At 37.9% G+C, this 25215-nt stretch overlaps 1 non-coding gene across 1 annotated transcript; it reads right to left on the bottom strand.

Annotated features, from left to right (window-relative positions):
• Nucleotides 1-1419: 1419 nt before the first annotated feature.
• On the bottom strand, nt 1420-1526 carry LOC127124032 (small nucleolar RNA R71). The gene has a single exon (XR_007803676.1). It is a non-coding gene; the product is annotated as a small nucleolar RNA R71 (small nucleolar RNA).
• Nucleotides 1527-25215: the final 23689 nt, after the last annotated feature.

Here is a 25215-nt window from a genome sequence, read left to right as displayed (position 1 = left end):
ATTTTCTGCACTCGTTTTACTTTATTTATTTTCCGCACTCGCTTTACTTTATTTATTTTACGCACTTTACTCGCTCTTTACGCCTCACATTCTAAAACAAACTTTTCATCATGATTAACACCGTTATGTTCGTTTGTGTTACCATGTTTCGCTAAATCTTTTAAAGGTTAGAATGTAAGGATCGCGGTTAAAGTAATGTTTCACATATCGAAATCTGTAGAAATACTTTAAAGGTTGTTTTGATTTTTAACTTGAGTTTTCTAAAATAAACTTGGTTAGCTTTAATTATTCGAGGAGTGCGAAAGCACCCTGGCTTAGTAACTAGGAATCTTTATCACTTTAAGGGAAAGCTATTTTTGAAACTGTTTTCGGACGCGTTGATAAGCTTAAAATCAGTAAACTCCTTGGGTAAACTTTCCGAATCAAAATCACTTTTCAACTAAGTTTACGAGTCTCATTTCTTAAAAATAGGTTTACTACTTTAGCGTTCTGCGCACCTTTTATAAGTGACAATAAAAGGCCTTAATTTAAGGGTAAACTCGGTTCTGAATACGCGAAAGCGACAGTTCCTGTTAAATGGATTATTTTCAAGAGTAGAAAATATTGCCTCATAAGTAGTTCTATTTAGACAATCGAAACATCACTTAACTAACGTGAACTACATTCAACCTATATTTACATGCATTTGTTATTTACCGTTATTTTGCAAACCCAATATCCCTTTTATACCGCCTTAGATAAACACTGTAATGATAGTATTCGATAGATTGACGATTGGTCTATGTGGGATCGATATTCTTTTATATTACTTTGACGTTATCCGTGCACTTGCGAATCACAACGATCAAGTTTTTGGCGCCATTGCCGGGGACCAACTTCGCCAAATTTCGTACCCTGTTGTTACACCGTATAGACTAAGGCATTATTAGCCGGTAAATGCGAAGAACCCGTAGTACCGTAAATTTAGTAGATCCATTAGCGGAACCCGAACGTTATACTCGTACACACCTCTTACTCATCCGAATTAAGAAAGTTATGGCCGAGAATCGCGATAGGCGACCTCTTAAGGAATTTGCCCAACCCTCTGATGAGGAACCTAGTTCGAGTATAGTAAACCCCCTTATACCTTCTAACAATTTTGAATTAAAACCGTCTTTGTTGCAATTAGTGCAACAAAACTAATACGCGGGTCTCGCTACTGAGAACCCGAATCAACATTTAAAAGTTTTTATCCAACTAGCCGACACCTTTAAATCTAACGGCGCTTCACCCGATGCGATTCGTTTAAGATTATTCCATTTCTCCCTCAGGGATAGAGCACGTTCATGGCTAGATTCACTTCCAGCTAATTCGATAACTACCTGGGAAGACCTTAGGAGAGTATCCCTTGCTAGATATTTCCTCCCTAGTAAGGTTGTTGTTCTTCGAAACCAAATAACTAGATTTTCTCAAAACCAAGGAGTATCGCTTTTCGAAGCTTGGGAGAGATATAAAGAGCTATTAAGAGTCTGCCCACACCATGGCCTAGAACAATGGCTGATTGTTCATACCTTCTACAATGGGTTCCATTATAACACCAAGATGAGCATCAATGCTGCCGCAGGCAGCGCACTGATGAACAAACCTTATCCAGAAGCTTGTGACCTGATTAAGGATATGGCCTAAAACCATTATCTATTGGGAACTGAACGAGCATCAATAGAGAAAAAGGAGACCCAAAGTGGAATACATGAGGTAAGCTCTCTAGACATGATGCAGGCGAAAATGGATGCTTTAGCCCTTAGGATCGAACATATGTCTACAAACACTAACACTGTAGTAGTAGTCTACACAGAGTGCGAACTCTGTGGATCTAAAGGACACGAATCAGCGGAGTGTAACCTTTTGAACAAACTAAATAATGACCAAGTGAATCACGCCCAAGGTAACCCATTTTCAAACACTTACAACCCTGGATGGAAGAATCATCCAAATTTCTCCTATAAAAACCAGAACCCTATCCAAAATAATGCACCTCAGAGACCGCAAGGTTATCAAGCCCAAAAACCAAATTAACCTATGCAAGTTGTGCCCTAGAAGTATAACCTTGAGAAGATCATGGAAAGCTTTATATCGGGCCAGACTCAGCAAACTAAAGAGTTCCTAAACCAAAACATTCACGTAAACGAACTTATAACGCAATTAGGAACCAAGGTTGATTAGATAATCACTCACAACAAGATGCTTGAAACCCAGATCTCACAGGTAGCACAAAACCAAGCCCCACAAACTACACCTGGAGGCCAATTTCCTGGACAACCTCAACCAAACCCTCGAGGGCAAGCTAACGCAATCTCGTTATGAAGTGGGACCGCTTACGAAGGGCCTCAGAACCCAGCGATGAGCTAGTCCAAAACTTCTAAAGAAAATATGCCTACCAACAAATAAGAGGAACCGGAAGAACCCGAGAAATAAACCAACCAAGAAGGTGAAGCCAAGGATAAAACTTACAAACCACCACCCCCGTACAAACCACCAATCCTGTATCCGCAAAGACTTAAACAAGCCAAAGTCAATAACCAATATCAAAAATTTATAAAAGTGATAGAAAAGTTTCATGTAGAGATTCCTTTTACCGAAGCTATCACCCAAATTCCGTCTTACGCCAAATTTCTCAAAGACATCTTAACTAACAAGCGTAGGCTCGACGATCCAAAACCCTTGGAATGCAATTTTATTTCCAAGGATAAACTTGCTAGGAAGGAGAAAGACCTTGATAGTTTTTCTATACCTTGCATTTTAGGAAACCATGTGATCGACAAAGATTTCCTAGATTTAGGGGCTAGTGTAAGTTTAATGCCTTTAGCTGTATGTAAGAGATTAAACCTAGAAGAATTCCAAAAAACTAAGATGTCCCTCCAATTAGCCGATAGGTCTGTTAAGTATCCTGTAGGCATTTTAGAAAACATCCCAGTTAGGATCGGTCAACTTTATATCCCAACAGACTTTGTGGTCATGGATATAAAAGAAGGCGAAGATATTCCTATCCTTTTAGGTAGACCATTCTTATCAACAGTCGGAGCTATAATAGATGTCAAAAGAGGGAAATTAACCTTCGAAGTAGGGGACGAAAAGATCAAGTTCATTCTTTCAAAATTCCTAATGGCACCAATTCTAGGAGACGCATGCTAGAACCTAAGATCGAACCATTTCCAAACCCGAATGGAAAGGATGACGAGTTAGAGGAAACGGAACCTCACACTAACGAATGTCTGGATCTTACTCCAGACCCTTCACCTAATTCTCAAAAACCAGCCCAAGAACTTAAGGAACTACCCAAGAACCTAAGATATGAGTTTTTGGATGAAGAAATGAACCAGACAGTAATAGTTAGTGCCACCTTAAACCAAGATGAGACGAATCGACTCTTGAACATTTTAAGAAGATACCCCTCTGCCTTAGGGTACAACATCTCTGATTTAAAAGGTATTAGCCCATCCGTGTGTATGCACCGGATCTCATTAGAGGAGGATTCAAAACCTTCCAGAGAACATCAGACACGAATCAATCCTGTGATGAGCGAGGTAGTAAAGAAGGAAGTCCTTAAACTACTGGAAGCTGGTATAATCTATCAGATCTCTGATAGTAAATGGGTAAGTCCTGTACATGTGGTACCCAAGAAGGGAGGCATCACAGTCGTGCAGAACGAAAAGGGAGAGCATGTCGCTAAACGCATAGAAGGCGAATGGCGTATGTGCATAGATTATAGGAAGCTCAATAAGGCAACTAGGAAAGACCATTTCCCCCTTCCATTCATAGATCAAATGCTGGAGCGTCTTGCCAGACACTCTTACTTTTGTTATCTTGATGGACATTCTGGATTTTTCCAAATACCCATTGTAATACTCCAAAACTTACCCTTCATTTTTCCTGGAATCATATGCTTTACACCTCATGCATGCATTCATTTTTAGGTCATTTAGCATTTGCATTTCATCATGGAAATCGGAATCGGATCCAAGAAGCTTGAACATCATTCAGGACACTTTGTGGGCTCTATTTAGATGATCAGTCAACACAAGGGAAAGACTTAAGTTACTTCCAATAGGGGCTTATTCGTCAGTCAAAACGTTAATCTTGAAGGAGCAAAGGTTTGTTCATGAGTTGTCATGCTCGCTAGGCGAAGCCCACATGTTTTGAAAAAACAATGAAAAAAAAAACGAAAAACGAAAAAATAAATAAATAAATAAAAGAAAAAATCTTGGACTTGGACCTCTCTCATTTGAGCCCACAGGTCCACAAAAATCAAGTTATAAATTCAGAGTTTCAGTGAAACAAAAGGCCATTCTATTCCTATTACCCTGTCTGGGAAAAAGATTGTGAGAGAAGAACCCTGGGGAAAAAGATAGTGAGAGAAGAGCTAACAGAGTTCAGAGCAACCTCCATGCAACTCTGAAAGGTTCATTCTGACTCACACACTTTCAGCTCAAGCAAACCCTAACATTGGTTTGCAAATCTAGTCGTGCCATTTGATTTCAACCGATCTCTCCAATCAGGTTTTCCCTTATTCCCATTACCTTTTTGCTTTGAAGTTGAATACTCTGAATGTTTGAGGTATGATGGATGAATTTCATTAGGTTTTTGCCCACGGGTTCATAATTATGTATGAATGTATAAATAATGCCTTGAATGCTTAATCGTTTAATTTCTGAAGTGTATGCCACAGGGTTTGAGGTTTCTGACTGTTATCCATGAAAAACCATATTGTTTTGCTCTAATCTGACTTACGTTTGTCATAGCATGTTTTCTCCTAATCCTTATCTTGTTTCACTAACCCTTTTGTTGAGTTTTTGTGAAGGCTCACATGACTTTTGCAGGGATAGCTCGCTGGATATTCCACTTTGCTTGTGGGATACTATTTGGGAGATTTATTCTGATCGCCTTGTTGGCACATTTACTTTATACATGTTTGTTTTGTATGTGTCCGTATCCCCGCAGGTAGCGCGGTTCCTTCATCAAGGACTGCCTTTTCGCACGAGCATCCCAAACCCTAACCCTTCATTGATTTTTCTTCTCCTAAACACACGTTTACTCCTTCTACTACAGGTGAGTAAGTCTCCAAAGGTCGAGCATCCGGTAGATTGCGTAGTAACGTCGTCCGCCCCCAAAACATAATCCTTAACCCCGTAGTTAGCCGAACTACGGCTTGCTCTGATTCTCATTCCAGATGAGATACGTAGGCATAAGACGCGATGTCTTAGCGAGCACACATCCCCTAAACCCATAGGTCAGCCGAGCTACGAAGACTCTGATTCTCATATTCATATGAGATACGTATGTAGTGGATGCGACATCCGTGCGAGTCATTTTCATTTAACCCCTTTTTTAGTAAACAGCACAAGATAAACTCACACCCTTTAGACAAGAACTACAAAAGTGGATCCCGTAGAGTACTACGGATGCGTAGGGGTGCTAATACCTTCCCTTCGCATAACCGACTCCCGAACCCAAGATTTGGTTGCGAGACCTTGTCTTTTCCTTTCCTCTTTTCTGGTTTACTTCGAGCGTTTCCTTTCCCTCCTTTGGGATAAATAACGCACGGTGGCGACTCTTCTGTCATTTTCTTTCGCCGGTTGTTTTTTCGCACACTGTATTTTTTCAGGTTGCGACACCCATACACCCCGAGGATCAAGAGAAAACAACTTTTACCTGTCCCTACAGAACGTTTGCTTACAGACGAATTTCGTTTGGACTCTGTAATGCGCCAGCTACTTTCCAATGTTGTATGATATCAATCTTCGCAGATTATCTCAACAGAATCATGGAAGAATTTATGGACGACTTCTCGGTGCGTGGATTAGACTTTGAAGACTGCCTTATTAACCTTGAGAAGTGCCACTTTATGGTCAAAGAAGGCATAGTGTTAGGACACATAATATCTGAAAGGGGCATTGAGGTCGATAAAGAAAAAATAGAAGTTATAGAAAACCTTAACCCTTCTAAGACAGTTAGAGAAGTCCGTAGTTTCCTTGGACACGCCGGTTTCTACCGACGCTTCATAAAAGACTTCTCTAAAATAACAAAACCCCTGACCGGCCTTCTAATGAAAGGCATCGACTTTATTTTCGATGAGAAATGCATCAAAGCCTTTAACCAGTTAAAACAAGCATTAATTTCAACACCCATTCTACAAACCCCGGATTGGACTAAACCCTTCGAAATAATGTGTGATGCTAGCAATTTCGCTATAGGAGCTGTTTTAGGGCAAAGAAAAGATAAGAAACCACAAGTAATATATTACGCTAGTAGAACCCAAGATGCCGCTCAATTAAATTATACAACAACAGAGAAGGAACTCCTAACTGTAGTTTTTGCAATCGATAAATTTAGGTCTTATCTTGTAGGATCTAAGATTATAGTCTATACAGACCATGTAGTTATCCGTTACCCTCTGAGCAAAAAGGATGCAAAACCTAGATTACTTAGGTGGATCCTTTTGCTACAAGAATTCGACTTAGACATTAGAGACAAAAAAGGAACAGAAAACGTAGTTGCTGACCATCTTTCCAGATTAGAGCATTTAAAGCCAAATCATTTACCTATAAATGATGACTTCACCTATGACAAACTAGTAGCTAAGATAGATACCGCTCCCCTTGAACCTGATAGAGACAACCTTGGGACGATTTCAGAAATTAGCAAAGTACCATGGTACGCTGATTTTGTGAACTATCTAGCCGCTGATATCATAACACCTGACCTCAACTATCAACAAAAGAAGGAGTTCTTTAAAGATATAAGACACTTCTATTGGGATGAACCACTCTTTTTCAAAAGAGGAACTGAAAACATATTTCGACGTTGCATCCCGGAAGAAGAAGTCAGAAACATCATAGAGCATTATCATTCTTCACCCTATGGTGGACATTCAAGCACATCCAAGACATACGCTAAGATCCTTCAAGCTGGTCTTTATTGGCCGACATTATGGCGTTATGTCCATGCTTATATTGTCCGATGTGACCGGTGCCAGCGTGCTGGGAACATCTCAAGACGTGATGAAATTCCTTTGAATAACATCCAAGAAGTAGAACTATTTGACGTTTGGGGTATAGATTTCATGGGACCTTTTCCATCTTCATTGGGAAACAAGTACATTTTGGTAGCAGTTGACTATGTGTCCAAGTGGATAGAATCTATTGCCGCACCCACCAACGACACAAGAGTAGTCATCAAGATGTTCAAGAACAATATATTTCCCAGATTTGGAGTCCCACGACTTGTCATAAGCGATGATGGATCGCATTTTATATCCAGAATATTTAATAAGCTCCTAAAGAAATATGGAGTGAAACACAGAGTAGCAACACCATATCACCCCCAGACTAATGGTCAAGTGGAAGTATCCAACAGAGAGATTAAGCAGATCTTGGAGAAAACTGTATCAATATCTAGAAAAGATTGGGCTGAAAAGCTAACAGAAGCACTGTGGGCTTACAAAACTGCTTACAAGATCCCCATTGGAACTACACCGTACCAGTTGGTCTACGGGAAGTCATGCCACTTACCTTTTGAACTCAAGCACAAGGCATATTGGGCCATCAAGACCCTAAATTTGGATTACCTAGCATCTGGAAAGAAGCGAATCCTTGATATTCATAAATTGGAGGAACTTCACCAGAACGCTTACGAGAATGCCATTATATACAAGGAGAGAACCAAAGCTTGGCACGACAAGAGGATCGTGAAAAAGGAATTTAATATAGGAGACTCTGTTCTTCTCTCCAATTCGAGATTACGTCTTTTTCTAGGTAAGCTGAATTCAAGATGGAGAGGCCCCTTTGAGGTGTCCAAAATCCTGAAATCCTGAGCAGTTCAAATTCGGAACAACTCCTATAATCCATTCATGGTAAATGGACAGAGATTGAAGCAATACCAAGGAGGTGACATACCCACAGAATGTTATGACCAGACTCTGACCGACCCTCCAGTTCCTACCTCAAACATATAAAGTCTGAATCTTCAAGCTAACAACGTTAAACAAGCGCTGCATGGGAGGCAACCCATGACTTCTTTTCCTTTACCTTTATTATTTTCAATTTATATTTATATTTATTTGTTTTATATGTATGTATATCTATGTGGAGTCTAACAGTTATAATATTTATGATTTCAGGTATCCTCTGTTTCTAATCTAACTTTTCAGGAATGGAGAATATTGACACCAAGCCAGCAATATTCTGTGACCCAGTTCAAGAGCAGCGCTACAACATGCTTTCACAGTGCCCAATATTGCCTACTAGATATCCCGACTCGAGCTGCATGGAGGCATTGGGAATTGAGCCTAGTGTCAGACACTTATGCAATCAGTTACAGTGGGATGAATATATTGATGCTATGCATGTGACTTACAGGAACCTGACTTTGGAGTTCCTGAGCTTGCTTGTCTACGAGCCTTATGTTGGTCACGCTAGTGATGGAGGATGCATTAACTTCAAATTGTTTGGGGCAGAATACACCTTCAACCACAACCGTTTTGGCGACTTTCTTGGTTTCCAGACTGCCTATGATGCTTCGTCCGAGCTCCCAATGAGCTACTTTCTGAGCTGAGACGTCGAGAAATTTTGGAGCGATATCACGTGTGGAGGTAGTCCTGACCCTTCAACCCAGATCTCCAACAAGATTCACAACCCTGCTTTCCGATACTTTCAAATGATCATTGCCTACACCTTCCTGGGGAAGAGTGACCCTGATGCGCATGTGAGTGCTGAAGAGATCTTCTTCATGTACTGTACTACTCAATCACGCCCGGTAGACTGTGGAGATTTCTTGATCGAGAGTCTACACCTTAATGCTCGCTCTGCTACGAGCCCCATTTATGTTGGAAGCACGGCGACTCACATTGCTTCAGCCCTGGGACTCGATCGGAGACTATCTCACCTGACGTCCTATTGCGGCTACACCTTGATGGATGTTGATTTCTGTCTGGACCGTGGCCTGATGAGGAGATCCTCTTTCCATCCGGATCAATACAAACTGTTAATTGAGGGTAAGACCATTCACTACTTCACTTTACCTGACCCTCAGGTGACTTGTTTTATTGATCAGGCCAACTGGGTCTACGCCATATAAGGGCAGGGAGAGACAGTAGCCGCGCCGAAGATTGAACCGATCAAAATTAAAGCCCGTACCAACAATCCTAATCTCCAGACTCCGAACATGCAGTCCGAATTGGTAAAGCTTCACCAAGAGCTTGCTGACGTTGCCCTGCAGGTCGAGGTAGCAGTTGCCTCACACGACACTGAGACTGATATGCTGCATGATGAGATCGCCGATCTCCGACGCCAGATCACAGAGCTTCGAGGTCGAGGAAACTCCACTATATCCCGAGCGTTGATGCCATCATGGACCGAGAAATAGCGTTTGAATTTCCCTATTTTTCCGTACTTATTATTCATGCCTATTTTTATTGTTTCCTATGACATTATGCTTGCTTTATTTCCTAAGATCTCTGGACTCGTGAATTATTATTGACTCTTCATATATATATATATATATATATATATATATATATATATATATATATATATATATATATATATATATATATATATATATATATATATATATATATATATATGCATTATATTAATTACTATGTTTTTTATGTCCATTATTTTATTTTGTTTTATTTTGTTTTACTTTATTTTGTTTTATCTCGTTTCATTTTATTTTATCAAGCTTAAAATAAAAAATAAAAAAAAACAACATTCGTGGATACCTATGTACACCCCCCCCCCCCCCCATTGCAAAAATGAAGACGAGAGAATTGAGGCCCAAGAAGGAAACAACATAGCCGGCCCAAACCATATCCGAAGACATGGCGGGCGCCATAAGCTCCATGGCGGGTGCCATGACGTAACGGTCAGATTTACCTTTTTCACTATTTATACCTTCTTCAACCTCTCCAAACCTATTTTCTTCTCCAAACTCCACCAAATTCATAAAAATTTCCAAGCTTCTCATTTTCACTACAAGCCACTACAATTCTCCATCTTCACTTCTCCAACTCTCCATCAAAAATCCATTAAATTCCATTTTCTCCTTTCTTTTCTATAATTACTCATTTTTCTCTACAACCTCCATTAATGGCTGGAATGGAGTTTAACAACACCACTCTTCGTGGAGGAAAGCCCGGTGAGCGACAAAACAAGATTTTGCAAAGATTGCAAACTCGAGAGATCCTCGGTACCAGGTATGTCGACGAAGACTGTTTGTACACTCTAGGCACATATCATAGTGTATTCCACATGCTAGATAATCTAGGATTACACGATATTTTTTATGGTAAAACGCCCACCTACGATAGGCTCACTAGGAAATGTTTAAGTTCCCTAATTTACACTGTCCATCCGGGCACTGCTAGCACGGTAGGTACCGTTTATTTTAGAATTTTTAATGTAGAATACGAGTACACTACCGATGCTTTAGCGGGTTTGCTCAGAATGTCGTACGGTGGTGGTGCTATTTGTGAGACGCCCTTAGATTCTGAATGGGCACTCGAGGCATTTACCTTTTGGAACAGATTATCTAATGTGAATGTCACTTCCTTTGAAGGAATTTTGGCTTCTAATATCCATCACCCGACCATACGTATTTTTAGATACCTTTTGGCATGTACTATATTTAGTCGGGAAAATTCTAACAAAGTAAATGCCCGAGAGTTGCTATTTTTACAGGGGTGCCTCACTAATCGCAGGATCAATCCTGTTCCTTTCATGTTGGCCCATATGTCTGCCATCCTTAAGAAAGGAGGAACCATCTCTTTCGGTGGTTTAATTACCTCCATTGCTAGAGCGTTGAATCTACACACTGAGTTAGCCACCTTGGAACCACTCCCTCACCATACCATTAACTTGAAGTTTTTGAAAGATATGAAATTATGCAAGGTGCAGCGAGAAGGTGGTTTCTACCTTATGATACATGGTGCAACTGTACCCAGCGTCGTCCTACCGTGCTCTCAACGTACGGATGTGCGACATGCGAGGAATTGGACATACGATCTTGATGCTCCGCCCTTTACCGGTCCTTTTCCACCTAACATCCCTATGGACGAAGGGCAAGGAATCGATGATGAGTACGACCGGCGCGACCAGTCACCGGCTCGTGATATTCCTGCTGCATCACCTACACACACCGCACCTTCTTCCTCTAACCCTTTTGCAGGTACCACTCCCGGTTTATACATCACCGAGGAGATGTGGCGCGAGCACCTGGATCGTGAGGAAAGGCGTGACACCCTTCTGGACACCATAAACCAACAATTATCAGACAATATGAGTTTTATGGTAGCTTCCCAGCAGCGTAATGAATGAGCACATCAGACCGTCATTGAGTATTTGCTTGCGATCACTAATGAGTAGCAACGCATGCGACAGTCTAATGAGCGTCACTTCGCTCTCGTCAAGGCCATCCAAGGATCTCTCCTAGGTCGCTCTCAGCAGCTGCAGGAAGGACTTAGTACTCGATCCAAACGTCGTCGACCCAGGCATCATGACCAGGGCGGTGACGATGACGGTACCATTGCTCACCCTTAGCTCTCTCTCTCTCTCTCTCTCTCTCTCTCTCTCTCTCTCTCTCTCTCTCTCTCTCTCTTTCTCTCTCTTTCTCTCTCTTCCAGGTTACTCTTACCCTATCTCATATCAAAACATTGAGGACAATGTTCGGCTTAAGTGTGGGAGGAGATTTTATCGCTTTTCATCTTTCCTTTCTTTTTATTTATTTTTATCGCCTTCCTTTACTTTTATTTCTTTTTATCGCTTTCCTTTACTTTTATTGCTTTTTATCGCTTTCCTTTACTTTTAGTATGTTCGTTTCTTTTAGTTGCTTGTTTTTCCTTTCAATAAAATAACATGTGTCTGACGAGTCATCTGTGTAAGTTTATCCTTATTTCCCCCATTTCTTTAACCTTACCAAAAAATATTTAGCCAAGAAACCAGTACATCTTGAACATTCAGGCTACAAGACATGTTTATAATAGGATGTAAAAGACTTGGGAAAACTTTTTCAAAAATCGGTATTGTCTTAACACCTTAGGCTTCATGATTATAAGAGTCGATCCCGATACCCCATATGCTGTAGCCCCAGTTTTTGTTCCAAATAGGTCCTTAAGTAGTTTATCCTAGCAGTCAGCTCCGGCTTAACCATGCTCTACGTAGGGGATCGATGAAAATAAGTGAATGATCACAAAAATCCCTGCTTTGTTCCCAAACCGCATGAAAATCCGGGCTAGGTGACTCTCACACGGTCATTTAACCCAGCAAAATAAAAACATATGCGAAACATGCAGGAGAAAAATAAAAAATAAATAATAAGCCTATTTGTTTGTTGGTTCAGAGGTATCTGGTGCTGAACTTGGTAGGGTGGATCACGATCCAATCCCCCGCAATTGCAAATTGGGTTAAATAAAGGGGTTACACCAACTTATGTACCAGATCCCCATGCTTAGAAAAAAATAACATAATAAGCCTATTTGCTTGTTGGTTCAGAGGTAACTACTGTTGAACTTGGTAGGGTGGATTACGATCCAATCCCCCACGACTGCAAATTAGGTTGAATAAAAGGGCTACACCAACTTATGTACCAGAGCCCCATGCTTAAGATCATAATCACTAACCGGTCACTTTACTATGAATATGTACAGATAACGGTTTTAATGTGATTGCACTTGAATGAAAAGGAATTTAGGAAAACAAAAAGAAGGCTTAGGTATGGTGGGGTAATGTGGATTGATTTGTATAAGAACGAAGCCTACGACCGCACTTGCAGGAAGTGTCACTACAATACCCTTAGTTCGATTCATTAGTACCTATCGATACATTCCTTAAATGAACTCATAAGTCTTTTTGCCTCTAATTAACTCTAGTTGATACTGATTTTCTTGCATAAACTATAAAGAGTTTTGCTTGAGGACAAGCAAAGGTTTAAGTGTGGGAGAATTTGATCAAACCGAATTACACAGTGTTTTTGACTCGGATTTCACATGTTTATTAGGAATTTGTTATCATTATATTTGAATTATGCTCTCTTTTCTCTTGATTTCAGATATTTAGCACTTTCTGACTCTTTTGGAAGAAACTAAGCAAAAAGACCTAAAACTAGGGTTTTTCGGCAAAATTACACACATGGCGTTGCACATGGCGGCCGCTATAGGGGAAGCCATGAGTCACCAGCCCTCAACTAGGAGGTAACCGCCACGTTCCCATGATTCACCCCATTTATACACATGGCGAGTGCCATGAAGGGATGGCGGGTGCCACCTATGGAAATCACGTTCCCACTAAAGCCCACTAAGGAGAAATTGGAGGGCACCATGGTCTTTATAAATTGCTGAGAATCTCTATAAATAGCTCATTTCATTTCGTTTTCTAGCATCCAACTTAGTTTTACAACACTAAGCATATAGTTATCATTTGTAATAGCGATAATCCATCACATCGGGGGGTTATCGCACCTTTGTGAGATTGAGTTGGGTCACTTCGAGTTGCTGTCGTCTTTAGCTTCAGGAGTCGGAAGTTTATTTTTGTACCAAAATCGAAGCCTCCTTTTGGAGTAGGTTCTTATTTATCGCTTTATTTATTTATTTCCTACATCGCTTTACTTTATTTATTTTCTGCACTCGCTTTACTTTATTTATTTTCCGCACTCACTTTACTTTACTTTATTTTCCACACTCGCTTTACTTTATTTATTTTCCGCACTCGCTTTGCTTTATTTATTTTTCGCACTCGCTTTACTTTATTTATTTTCCGCACTCGTTTTACTTTATTTATTTTCCGCACTCGCTTTACTTTATTTATTTTACGCACTTTACTCGCTCTTTACGCTTCACATTCTAAAACAAACTTTTCATCATGATTAACACCGTTATATTCGTTTGTGTTACCATGTCTGGCTAAATCTTTTAAAGGTTAGAATGTAAGGATCGCGGTTAAAGTAATGTTTCACCTATCAAAATCTGTAGAAATATTTTAAAGGCTGTTTTGATTTTTAACTTGAGTTTTCTAAAACAAACTTGGTTAGTTTTAATTATTCAAGGAGTGCGAAAGCACCCTGGCTTAGTAACTAGGAATCTTTATCACTTTAAGGGAAAGCGATTTTTAAAACTGTTTTCCGACGCGTTGATAGGTTTAAAATCAGTAAACTCCTTGGGTAAACTTTCCAAATCAAAATCACTTTTCAACTAAGTTTACGAGTCTCATTTCTTAAAAATAGGTTTACTACTTTAGCGTTCTGCGCACCTTTTATAAGTGACAATAAAAGGCCTTAATTTAAGGGTAAACTCGGTTCTGAATACGCGAAAGCGACAGTTCCTGTTAAATGGATTCTTTTCAAGAGTAGAAAATATTGCCTCATAAGTAGTTCTATTTAGACAGTCGAAACATCACTTAACCGCCTTAGATAAACACCGTAATGATAGTATTCAATAGATTGACGATTGGTCTCTATGGTATCGATATTCTTTTATATTACTTTGACATTATTCGTGCACTTGCGAATCACAGCGATCAGAGGACAAGCTGATCAACAATCATCTTCCAAGCAACAGAAGGCTGAGGTATGCTAGAAGATAAAACCTTTGGCTCTCTCTGTCTCTTTGTCACTTGGTCTTCAAGTAGCTCAATAAGTGCAGCTTTGTCCTTAGACTCTAACTGCAACTATTCATGCTTCTTGCTCAAAGCACGAAAACACTCTTCCCACATGTCCTTCTCTTGCTTCATCTTGATGAACGCGCCTTCCAGCTCCTCTTTATCTTGGTTAGGGAGAGTTAATGGCTCAACCACAACCATAGACATAGGTCTTTCACAAGGATAAGGAATCTTCAACTCCAAAGCTCTTTTCTTCACCCAAAGAGTGTAAGCTTCCAAAGCTACACAATTGTGCGGGACCAAGCTCGGATCTTCCTTTCCTATGCACATTATGCCAAGCATGCACAATCTTCTGCTTCAAATGTTGGGGATCTTTACCCTCTTGATAGAAAAGACCTTCTAACAAAGTGTTATTAGGTTTGTCTCTCAAGGGGAACCCAAGTTGACGACGAGCCAAAGCAGGGTTATAGTTAATTCCTCCTTGTGTACAAATGAGAGGCACATTAGAGAATTCCCCACAACTATCAATAATCTCCAAACTGCTTAAAGATGAATCATACCAAACTATATCATCATTAGTGAGAGACATAAGTCTCTGAGACCACCTTAGACCTTTTTTGTTCTCCACAAAAGTAGGTGTTTAAGGCAAGTGCGAAATAAACCACTTGTACAGAAGAGGAATGCAACAGACAATAGTTCCACCACCCTTAGAATTCCTTATATGCAAAGAGAAATACATATCACCCAACAAAGTAGGCACAGGATTCCCAATCAAGAAAAGTCTAATGGCGTTAACATCAATAAAACCGTTAATGTTAGGGAACAAAGCTAATCCATAAATGATCAACACAAAGATAGCTTCAAAAGCATCCACACTACCGGCTTGAGCAAACGCAGTAGCTTCCTTGATGAGGAAATCATACGGCAACCCAAATAACCCTCCTTTCTTCATCCAATGAGCCTTTATCTCATACTTCTTCAAGTGAAGAACTTCGGCAATAAGATTAGGTTGGGGAGTCTCCTCCAATCCACTAAAAGGCACTCTACTAGAAACAGGTATCCCCAAAAGATGAGAATACTCCTCCAAGGTTGGCATAAGCTGAAAATCTGGGAAAGTGAAACAACGACAGAGAGGATCATAGAACTGTACCAATACACGCAAGAGTCCTTCAACCACATCAGCAGACAAGATGGACAAAAGCTTCCCATGACGTTGTTTGAAGTCCAAGAGATCTAATACAAAAGATGCTAGCTTCCTTAACTCTTTCAAATCTAGACATCTGAAACTGTACTTCTCAGTGTTCCTTCGTCCACAGTCCATGGTCTGAAAATATTTGCAAATAATACCTCAGTTCCTTGAAATTTTCGTGTGATGAATGTTATGATGCGCATGAATGCATGAATGCAACAACCACAAATAAGGGATCACACACAAGGTCAAGGTATGAATCAAGTCATTATCAAGATCAATCATCCATTTTGGTGGATTATAGTTTACACCTTATCGACACCCAAGTTCCATTGATATTGACAAGACTTGATTGGATCAACCAAGAATCAAGGGTTTGTTGCAAGTCACAAGCATGGAGTTTGGGTAAGAACCATCCCAAAGGAGTGAACTAAGGATAAAATCCTGTAGATCATGTTCTAAAAAGTTCCCAGAGTCTTAATTCTATTTATCGGATATTATAGGTTAATATGACTGACTCATCGACCCATAATATTCTCAAGAGAAACTCGTATGAGTGTAGTATCGCGTAACAACTGTTATCAAGTCTACACTTGAACCGTTTCTGCACTACGCCCTAAATAGGCCAAGAGGGGGTAAATTTTCTACGGTCCTCAGCTTCTCAGACCCAAATTAGAGATAGTAATGGCTAACCACAAATACTTGTGTGACATTTCCAAATCCAAAAGAGTCTCCACTAAGCGGATGAATCTCAAGCCAACTTTTTAAGGACTACTCCACACAAGTCAAACATGACTATACCATCCTCCTATCTTAATTGCACTCAAGTTCGGGTTAGAACTTATCTCACCACTCAGAGATCACCAAGCACAACAAGCAGATTATATCACACATACGTATATGCAAACATCACATATATATACAAATATATATACACACAAAAAGTAGGCTAAACCCACTGGAGACTACTCCCCAGCATAGACGCCATTTAATTTTTGTAGCGGTAAATTCATGATCATCAAGCTATGGATAAGCTAGATATCAAATAACAAGAGTCACCACCGCGCTTTTATTGTTTCCAAGGGAAAAGGGAAAAAGTACGAACAAAACCCGAAAGTAAGAAGTTTTCAAATCAAAACTAATAAAATGTCAGAGATTACAGGTAAGGGGGTTGGTTACACAAAGGGAAGCTGTTAGCACCTAAAGTGTCATAGGTACTCCTGGGGAGCCCTTTTTGTGTGCATATGTATTTTGTACAAAGTGATGTTTACAGACAAATAGAATGGGGGGATGAGAAAAGAATTTATTAATTATATTTTTGTGTTTGGCAAGACCTTCGGTCTTATGCCTACGTACCAACACAAAAATGAGGGATCAAAACCTCGTAGTTCGTGATACAAATTTCAAAGTCGATGCATTGCTTTTAATAAAAATTAAGTTTGGAAGGGACAGAGGCCTAAAAATGGTTTGAATGAGTTAGTTCTTTTTGGCTTTTCGAAAGTTCAAGTCAAGTATAATTAAGTTTATTTACAAGTTTGATTCAAGAAAAGAAGTTTGAAAATGCAATGGCATAAGGCCAAAGTTTCTATCTTTTTTGCAAAAATGGTCAAAGTTTAGAACAAAAATAAATTCAATCAAAGAAGGTTTGGAAAAATGAGGGAGATGTTTTGAAATTAAAGAAATAGGGAGAAGATGAAGAGACTAATTCTATGTACAAAATTAAAAGTTAAGAGTTGAAAAGATCTGACCAAATGGGTAGCAATCCAATAGACAAGAATGCCAATAGAAACCCATAATTCCCTGGGACTTTTAGAATCAAGCAACACACAAATGCACAATTATATTATCTTGAAGAGCAAGTCATCAAATAAAGATGGCTACATCCAAGCTTATCCATTCCATGATCTTCTTCAAGGTAACCCATGTAACAGATGAATTCCATAAGTCACAGGTTCAAAATAACAGCTTCACAATGATCATGTTGCAGATGAACTCAGAGAGATCTTGAATGATGTATCAGATGAAGTTTCAAATTGCAAGCACTTGGTTTCTTAATAAGTTGGCATTGGCCAAGTCCTTTAGCATAGGAATATTGTCTAAATTCTAAGTCCATTTGTCCAAGATCAAGCCAACAGTCCACACAAAAGTCTTTTAGGGTTTTTGTTGTTATTATGTATATTAATGGTCTAAGATCACACAAACAAGCAAAGTATACACAAACAAAATATATCACACAATATGGTCCAAATGGACAAAGTGAAAATTGCATTAACATAAATAATTAGAATGATATGAACAATGGAAAGTGTATAAAAGCTAGAATTAAATGACATTAAAGTAAAGGGCTTGAAATTAAAAGTTAGTAGTAATAGATTAGAAGTTAGTATTGTTTTGTTTTTGCTTTTCATTTTTTAGACATTCTTTGGAGAACACTCAACCCACTTATCACAAGTATGGATCCTTGAACCAATACATCTCCCAAAGGAAGGAAAAAAGGCCAAGTTTCCACACAATACCATGAAAGAGGGGAGACTTACAATCTCACTAACTAGAATGCTATGCCTTTTATGTCACAAATTTAGCGGTATGTTAAGCAATTGTAATTGGACTTATGTAGAAGTCACAACTATTTGAGGTCGGGCAATAGGATTTTGGTGTTAATGCATGTTAGAGACATAGTATTATGAACTATGCTCATGAAACATACCACACACAAAAAGAATATGCAAAAGATGTGGCCTAATCTCACCCATACTCATGTTAATTTTTCAATCAACTAGCTTTAGGACTTTGAGATATCATAGGCCAAATGAGATGAATGCATAAAGAAGAGGAATGAGATGAAGAGGGAGGGGAATAGATGAAATCTCAAATTGATCAAAGGAGGACTTTTACCAAATTAATATCATTCATTCATTTTGGAAGATGGAATGTACATTCCATCAATCCCCTAAATCCAATGATATTAATTTGACAAAGTTAAATCAACCTTGACCAATGCCTAACAACAAGAGTCAAACTCAAATAAGTCATCGCAATTGGTCAACAAAATTATTTGGCATTTATTCCAATTAAAAATACTAAAATAATGCATTTAAATTAAATAAGGTTTGTCAAATTCCTAAAACCTCATCAAAACACCAAATAAATGGCCATGAGATTTATCATATGTCAAACAAGGTCAAAGGACCTTGGAGAAAAAATTTCAGAATTTTTAAAGACTTAAAAGTATTTTTAAACAATTAAAAACAAATGAAAAATCAATTAAATAATGAAAAATATTAATAATGATCCAAAAAATAATTTTAATTCAGAATATGAAAAAGCAAAATATTTGAAATTTTTTGGTGAAACTCTCATATTTTTTGGATCAATATTAAAATTAATATGAATTAATGAAAATCAAAGGAATAAAAATTAAAATCAGAAGAAAAAAAAACGTGGACCACTTGATCTTCCATGGTACACGCTAGTCAACACGCCACACACTTGGTCATTACAAGCAACGTCCCTAATTAAAACAATTTAAACTAATCTGATGGCTCAGGACCGTGCCACATCATTGTCGGAGCAAAGCGCCAGTCGTCTTCTCAGGCGACCTTGGCCTAACTGGTCCATTCATCACCATATCATAAATGAAAAAGGAGGACATGATCTGAAAGGAAAAATGGTGTAGATCACGAATATCACCTCAATTTTAAGTAACTCCTCACATATAGAAAGATATGAGGAGTTGAATTTTGAGGTATGTCAACTGAGTTGCTTCGATTTGACCACTAAGCAACTCAATCTTCTTGCCTATATTGGTAGGACTTCATACAACCGAAGAATCAAGAGAATTGAGCAAGATTGAGAGAGAATCGAAGAGATGAAATTTTCTAGAAAATACCTTCAATATAGTTCTGGATTCAACTGCTCTTGCCTTGGCTCGTGCTTGGATCCCTGGAGTTTTGAATCTCAAAACAGTGAGATTCAAACTCAATTTCAAGATGAAATTCTCAGGATTATCCTCTCAAATGGAAGGGTTAGGGGTTTAGGATCAAAGCTGGTGCGAATATGTGTTAAATTCTGATGCAAGAGGTCTCTATTTATAGTTGTAGCTCATGATATTTGCACCTTCCAAATCACTTTCCAAAATTGGCAATTGATGATGCATGGGTGCATGGGCGTGTACATGCCCATGCGATCATTGCTTTAGGTCCACAAATGAGTGTAAGAGAGTCTGAAATCAACTTGGATTGCAAGGCAAGTGTGTGTCAAGATTTGAAGTTCGATCTTTGCCAAATGATGATACCATGTTCATGCCATACGCAGCCCTAGTAATTCTTGTCCAAAATGGATGAACTTGGACTTTTTGGAAAGGTTAGATCAAGAGGAACAACTTTCATGTTCAACATTTTTCTATTTGAAGCTTGTATCATGATGAATTTTTAGGTGGAAGTTTGGAAATTTCAACATGTTGAAATTTTTTCTAAGTGTCAAGTTACATATCTCAATATTCCACCTTGCTTAACTTTTTATGTGAGCTTAAAATGAGAAAAATGTCTTTATAAAGGTTGTAGATATTTCAAATACCTTCAAAATGGTCACCAATTTCATGTCATTTGGATTAGAAATGATAGAGTTATACATTTTTGAAGTTTGGAAAAACCACTTGTTCAATGGTATAGGTCAAAAGTGACCTATAATGTAGCCTCATATCACATGCTCATAAAAGTTGAATTTGATCTCACTATAAACATAAAAGTTTAAGTAGACATCTTGAATTTGATTGTGTAACTTGTAAATCTTTCATCTCATAAAAATTGAGCAAGTTATGCCCTTGGGAAGTTGACTTTCAAATTAGGGTTTAGACAAAATGACCTATAATGTTTCAACATAGAAAATGATTTTCCAAGAAAAACTATCTCTAGGTCTCAACATGAAAGTTGTCTGGAATGTCATTTAGAGTAATTTTTATCTTTGAATCATTTTCATATGGTGAAAATTGTAGGAGATAGGGTCTAGGGAGACCCAGTTTTGATTAGATGAATTCATCTGGCCAACCACCATCAACCAACTTGCTAACCTTCAATTCTCTTGACTTTCTAGGCTCATGGTAGATCATATATGCATAAGATGATAAATTTTGAAGTGTCCCTCGATAAATTTGATCAATTGGTGAGATAGCTTGTTGGAGAAGTTACTCAAGATACCCAGTCAAACTAGGGTTTTCAAGGCAAATCACCCTTAAACTCTTTGAATAAAACTTTATCAATATAACATGTAGAAATCAATGGAGCTCATATATGATGCCCATAACCATTCTTGTATCAATTCATGGTTGTGCTCTTTGTCATTAGGGTCTCAAACCCTAGATATGAACTTGATAGATCAATGGAGATCATACCCTACCTACAAAAGAGTTAGGAAAATGCAAAGGTATGTTTTTGGTATTTTGGTTAGTAAAAATGATAAAATACAAGTATGATACAATCACAAAGTACTTGGTGATCTCTCCCAAAACAAACCCAATGAAAGAGGGGTAAGGAGGATGCCAAGGTATGATCCCAATGTTAATGCTTATGATGAAATTGCATGAGGGATCTTAGGGTCAAAATTGGGGTCTTACACTAGGGAGCCCTTTTATGTGTGTATGTGTTTTTAGTATAAAATGATGTTTGCAAAAATAGAGTATGGGGGTGAGAAAAGAATTCATTAATTATATTTTTGTGTTTGACAAGACCTTCGGACTTGTGCCTACGTACCAACATAAAAATGAGGGATCACAACCTCGTAGTTCGTGGTATCAATTTCAAAGTGAGTTGATTGCTTTTAACAAAAGTTTAAATTTTTAAAGAGGCACAAAGGGCCTAAAAGAGTTTGCATGAGTGTTAATTCTTTTTGTCTTTTGAAATTTTAAGTCAATATGATTAAGTTCATTTACAAGTTTGATTAAGAAAAGAGTGTAAAAATGCAATGGCATAAGGCCAATGTTTCTAATTTGCAATAAAGAGTCTAAGTTAGAAATCACAAGAAAAGAAGATTTTGAAAAAGGGGGAAAGATTTGAAATTTAGTAAATGGGAGGAGATGAAGAAACTAATCCTAAGAATAAAATTTAAAAGTTAAGATTTGAAAAGATCTGACCAATGGGATGCAATCCAATAGACAAGAATGTCATATAGAAACCCACTTTTCCTTTGGACTTTAAAATCAAGCAATATCAATGAACGAGCAGCAAGATGAAGAGCAAGGCATCAAATAAAGATAGCCACATCCAAGCTAGCAACTTCATAGTCTTCTTCTTAATCTTCCCATGTATCAAATGACATACTCCTTGAATGGCTCAGAATAAGGCATTAGATCCAAGTTCAAAGTAATCTTTGCATTAAGACCATGTAGCAGATGAACTCAAGTGGATCTTAATATTTGCATCAGAGGAAAGCTCAATTCACAATAACTTGGTTTCAGAGATGTTGGCATTGGCCAAGTCCTTTTGCATAGGGAATGTTGCCTAATTCTAAGTCCAAAGCTCAGATCAAATCCAACAGTCCACACAAACATTTTTTAGGGTTTTTGTTATTTATTAGGTATTTTAAGGTCCTAAGACCATAAACACAAGCAAGATACACAAACAAATATATACAATCACAATTTATGGCTCAAGTGAGGAAAGTGAAAATGGCATAAACATAAACAAGTTAAATGATATGTAAAATGGCAAATGAAAAATGGTAAATGACTTGAATTTAGATTGCATAAAGTAAATGACTTGAAATTAAAATCAATAATAATAAAAGTTAGTCAAATATTAGTTGTTTAGATGTTAGTGAAGTTTTGCTTTTCAATTTTTTAAGTCATTCTTTGGAGAACACTCAACCTGCTATTCACAAGCATGGATCCTTGAACCAAGACATCTTCCAAAGGAAGGAATAAATGCCAAGTTTCCACACAATACCATGAAAGGGGGAGACTTACAATCTCACTTACTAGAATGCTATGCCTTTTGGGTCAAAATTTAGCGCTATGTTAAGCAATCGTAATTGGTCTTATGTAGAAGTCATAACTATCTGAGGCCGAGCAACAATTTTTTTGGTGTTAATACATGTTAGAGATATGGTATAATAAACCATACTCCTCAAACATACCACAAACAAAAAAGAAAATGATCAAAGAATGGACCTAATTTCATCCATATTTGTATTGGTTCGTCTAACATAAAGTTATTGATGAACCAATTAGCCTTAGGATATTGAGACTTCATTGGTTAATGAGAGTAATGGGATAGAATGGGATTAAAGATGAGGAGGGAGGGGAAATGATACAAACACAAATTGGTCATGGGAGGGCTTTCACCAAATTAAAATCATTCATTCATTTTGGGAGATGAAATATACATTTCATCAATCCCCTAAATCCAATGATTTTAATCCAACAAAAGTCAAATCAACCTTTACCAAGGCCCAAACACATAGTCAAACTTCACAAGTCAATAAAAATGGCTCAACATAATTTCTACACAATTAATCAATTAAAAATCAAATAAAAATGCATTTAAATTAAATTATGTTTGATCCAAAACCTAAAACCTCTTCAAAACACCAAATAAATGACCAAGAGATTTATCATAGGTCAAACAAGGTCAAATGACCTTGGACAAAAAATTTCATGATTTTTTGAAAAGTCAGAAGTATTTTTAAATAATTAAAAATATGCACAAAAACAATTAATTAATGGAAAATATAAAAATTAATCCAAAAAATAATTTTAATTCATAAAATGAAAGAGGAAAATATTTGAATTTTTTTGGTGAAAGTCCCATATTTTTTGGATTAAAAATGAAATTAATATAAACTAATTAAAAATAAGCAATTAAATGAAATATTCGGAAATTCAAAAAAGGAGAGTCATCTAATCTCCCTCATTAATTGAGGTGGCATATCAGATGGATGGAAACACGCGTTCCACATACGCTTCAGTCAACTATTCCACACACGTGGTAATCAAAAGCAACACACGAGATTAGAACAATTCAGTTGGATCTTATGGCTGAGATGCACGACAACACATCACCGGAGCTAGGGCTCCGATGGACCTCACCGGACTGGTCCACCATCAACCATCACCAAAATGAAAAAACAAGACATGGATTTAAAGAAAAAATGCTCAGGAGCTCGAATCTGACCTCAATTTTGTCCAATTCCAAGTATATAAAAAGATACAGGGATTTGAATTTTAAGGATCATTAGCTGAGTTGCTTCGATTTGATCTCAAAGTAACTCAATCTTCTTGCCTACATTGATAGGACTTTATACAACCAAAAATCAACAAGAATGGTGGAGAATTAAGGGAGAATCAAAGAGATGAAAATTATGAAAAATCACCTTCAGTGGAGCTTCAGATTGGCATGATCTTGCTTTCAATTATTCTTGGCCTTGCTTCAGATGCTTGATGGAAGTGAAATGGATCAAGGAGAGGGGTGGACTCTTGGAGTTTCAATCTCAAAACAGATGGAGAATTGAAACTCGATTTTCAAACTCAAGTTTATCCTTCAATGGTGAGGGTTTATGGTTGCAGGTTCAAAGCTTGGGCATGAGGTCCTCAATTCTGAGCAATGAGGGTCTTATTTATAGGCCATGAGATTGATTTTTACACCCTTCCAATTTTGGCAAAATTTGAAATTCTCCCTTGCATGGATGCATGGGCGTGCACTAGGCCCATGAGATGATGTGATCTTATCCAAAATTCAATGTGCATCATACTGAAATCATGTTAGAAGTCCATGAAAATGTGTATGAAAAATGGAAGTTGAAATTATCCAAATGGTCCTTTAACTTACACCCATGCGCAAGTCCCTCATACTTTGGCCAAATGAGATGATCTTGGACTTTTTGGAAAGGTGAGATCAAGGGAACAACTTTCATGTTGAACAATTTTTCATTTGAAGATTGGATCATGATGAATTTTTAAGTGGAAGTTTGGGAAATCAAACATATTTGAAAATTTTCTAAGTCCCAAGTCAAATGTTCACTTCTTCCACCTTGAATAACTTTTTATATGGACTTCAAATGAGAAACATTCCTTCATCAAAGTTGTATATATTTCAAACCTATTCAATTTGGTAACAAATTTGACCTCATTTTGATTTGGCATGAAGGAGTTATGCATTTTAGAAGTTGAGGAAAATCACTTGTTCAATGGTATTGGCCCAAAATGACCTATAATGTTTCCTCTTGGCACATGCATTTTCCAGTTGAATTTGCACTTCCTCCAAACATCAAAGTTGAAGTAGACATATTTAATTTGATCATGTAATTTTAATGGATTTCATATCATAAAAATTGTTCAAGTTATGGTCTTGGGAAGTTGAACTCCAAACTAGGGTTCAGACAAAATGGCCTATAATCTTTAACCACAAA

Source organism: Lathyrus oleraceus, chromosome 2, assembly GCF_024323335.1.
Source record: "Lathyrus oleraceus cultivar Zhongwan6 chromosome 2, CAAS_Psat_ZW6_1.0, whole genome shotgun sequence".
Lineage (NCBI taxonomy): Eukaryota > Viridiplantae > Streptophyta > Magnoliopsida > Fabales > Fabaceae > Lathyrus > Lathyrus oleraceus.
Note: the sequence above shows the minus strand (reverse complement) of the source record. Positions and strands in the feature narration are given on the sequence as shown.